Genomic DNA, 3,430 nt, shown 5'->3' with positions numbered 1-3,430 from the left:
TTCAGATTACAACTCTCTGAAACCATTCTACCATATAAATGGTTTCAGAAGGATTTCGGTGTCCAAATCAAACGAACCAAGTCTCTATTTGTAGGGAAAAAAAAATTATGAATTTTGGTATAAAAAATAAAAAATAAAAAATTAATTTACGACGAAATAATCGAGTTTAAAGTAGTGAAAAATTGCGTTTTTTTTTCGGTGTCCAAATAAAACAAACCAAGTCTCTATTTGTAGAGAAAAAAAAATTATGAATTTTGGTATAAAAATTAAAAAATAAAAAATTAATTTACGACGAAATAATCGAGTTTAAAGTATAAAATGAAAAAAATCACGCAGACCCATTCATATGCTGACACGTGGCTGCCTTTTTCAAAAGCAAAATTTTCTCTCTCCAGCTTATAATCTAGTGTGGCGCAGACAGGATGATCTGATAGATCAGGATGATCTGGGCTGTCTGATTGATCAGACAGTCTTAATGAGATCACATCTTGGCTGTCTGATTGAAATCAACGGTCTGTAACCATGGTCCTTCCGTACGCGCGCGACACTGGATCCACGTCTATTAATTGTTTAAGAAGGTGGGGCGCGTGATGTTATTTTTTTTTATGTAAAATTACAGAAATGCCCCTGTTGCTCTATTCTTTCAAAAATTAAAAGAATGGGTATTTTGGTCCAACTCAAAAGTTGCACCTTGCTAACTTAGACCTAACTAGGGTCTAAGTTAGAAAACCCCTATATATATATATATATATATATATATATATATATATATATAATATATATATATATATATATAATATATATATATATATAATATTAATAAAATATAATTTATTTATTTGAAAATTGGAAGACATCTTATAAAAAGGATAATGAGATTTTTTAAGAGTATCGCATTTAGAGATAGTATTATATTTCCCACAATGATAATAATTTATTAATATTTATTTTAAGAAGAATAATTTCTATTTTTTATTTGTGTGTCTTTTTTGCGCATGAACCATACTATCTTCTCTATATTATTTCAATTTTATCAGATTGTCCTAGAAAGGAAAAAAAGAAGAAGAGGTGTACTTGTTGATACACTTTTAAAAGCACAAATAAAATAAACCATTGAAAATATATTATTGGAAAAAATGATTTCCTACGTGGATTTGAAGTCTCTAAATTGTCCACACTTTTTTATGAACTCAAAAGGATTTTTTTTTTTTTTTTGACGGAGCACTCAAAGGATCATGTTAAGGAGAAACTTTCTCCAGCTACATGATTTTAGACGTACTTTTTAGAAAGAAAAAAAAATTATATTGAGAAATATACTCTTAAAAATTATACCATCTAATCATATGTAGTTTTATTTTTGAAGAAGCATATGTAGTTTTATTTATAGAAAATATTGGGTGAAAAGTAGCCCACAGTTCCACCTTAATATTAAGATATTTTTTCGTAATTGGTGATTCAAATCGTTTAAATGGACAAAAACGTGATTAAGTAAGTGATAGTAGAAAATCCAAATTCATTTTTCCAAAAGTAATTATAATCCAAATTTCATTCCTACACACACATTAGACTGGTAACTGCTTCATGCCATATTAGACCAAACTTCTTAACGAACTAAATAGCCTAAAACACACTTGTGGGAATAAGCACACATGAAAAAATGTATAAATAATAAATGTCATATGCATCAATTTGGCATATGTTGATGTCGTGTGAGTCTCCCATACATAGTGTGCCATGTTCTTAACGTTTATTGGCGCTGTCATATGGTTTGCGTTTTAGCTTAGATAACTGACCTCATCTCACTAGAGTTTTTTTAGTTCGAACTTCGGTCATAGCGTCCAATCTAACAATTTCGATATTTTTGTCAGTTGAGCTCATTAGAGTAAGTTATCATCATTCTTGTTATTGCATTACATTTAGTTTCATTACTTTTATGTTCTTTTTTTTTTTTTTTTGAAACATTACTTTTATGTTCTAAAAACAAATAATGGGTACTCTGACAATTATAAACTCATGTTTTGGTCATCTTTTATTCGATGTGAAACCCACAACATAGTACTTCACGTCCAACACCTCCTCTAACGTGAGACTCTCTAAACACACCACCTTACGCGTCCAACACAATTGGACTTGGTGCATGGATAAAATTGTCGGTGACATGATAACAAACAAATCTTAGAGAGTCTTTGATACCATATTAAAATATAGAATTGAGGTTAACTCATTTCTATAAAAACGACTTATAATATAAGGATTGTATTTGATTAGTCATCTCTCATGCAATCTGAAACTCTTAATAATTGCCGATGGAGATTGTTCTCGTCGCTAAGTTCTCTCGTACCTTGTAAGAGGGTGACTTCAACGCATGGTGTATGCATTAGAACCTCCTCGTTAGTGACTAATTTGTAAATATTTTTGTCAGCGCGCTTTGAGCATTGAAGCATGCCTATCCATCTCACATAAATTTTTTTGTCCCAAAACAAAAGGTTTAACTACACATTTGGTCCCTTACGTTTATTTTAGGTTTCAATTTGGTCCCTTACGTTTAAAAAGTATCAATTTGGTCCCTTACGTTTATTTTAAGTTTCAAGTTAGTCCTTTCCGTTAGTTTTGTCACTAACACCGTTTGAATAGTACACGTGTCAGCGTGTCCAAGTGCCACGTGTCAGTCCACGTATGCAAATTGACTGCCACATGTGACAAAATTGACGGAAAGGACCAACTTGAAACCTAAAATAAACGTAAGGGACCAAATTGATACTTTTTAAACGTAAGGGACCAAATTGAAACCTAAAATAAACGTAAGGGACCAAATGTATAGTTAAGCCAAAACAAAAAAAGATTAGAGGATAATTTTTTTCCGACTCATCTAAACACGATACATCTCTAAGAAGCTTTGAGATCTATCTCACATAACTGTTACTGTACTTGAATCTTTAAGTTAGGATTCCTTATTGATTTTGAAATTGAACAACCTTAATTAATTAAATACATGAGGTGCTAATGTAAACCACATGTACCGATTCAATAGTTTTAATTATGATTAGGCAATATTAACAATGTTCAAAGTTTGTCGTATTTTGTTATGTCATATCAAATGTATAAAGATATCTCTAGCTTGGAGAATTTAAACTACTCTCACATCTCACATTTGAGTATAATTAATACCTTCACTTACGGTTATGGATGAGTCCATGTCCATCTATATATATACAAAGAATTTGAGTTAATTCATATGTACGATTAACATGATTCTAAATTTCAAAGTAGGTCCATGCAATATATGGTTCAAAAACGATCATATATAATGGTTCGAAAACGATCATGTCTACCTATGCATGACATCATAACTGACGAAACAACAAATTACCATCTTCTAAAAACTTATACAACTAGTAGGTAGAGTATATAAAAAAGGAAGGGACTATGA

The 3,430-nt window shown here is 30.8% G+C and overlaps 1 non-coding gene across 1 annotated transcript; it reads right to left on the bottom strand.

Annotated features, from left to right (window-relative positions):
* Positions 1-952: 952 nt before the first annotated feature.
* LOC123919172 lies at positions 953-1,055 on the bottom strand. Its single transcript, XR_006813086.1, has one exon. It is a non-coding gene; the product is annotated as a U6 spliceosomal RNA (small nuclear RNA).
* Between the last annotated feature and the right edge of the window lie 2,375 nt (positions 1,056-3,430).

Source organism: Trifolium pratense, linkage group LG3 (assembly GCF_020283565.1).
Source record: "Trifolium pratense cultivar HEN17-A07 linkage group LG3, ARS_RC_1.1, whole genome shotgun sequence".
In the NCBI taxonomy this organism is placed as follows: Eukaryota; Viridiplantae; Streptophyta; class Magnoliopsida; order Fabales; family Fabaceae; genus Trifolium; species Trifolium pratense.
The sequence above is the reverse complement of the archived record's forward strand: the minus strand, read 5'-3'. Positions and strand labels throughout refer to the sequence as shown.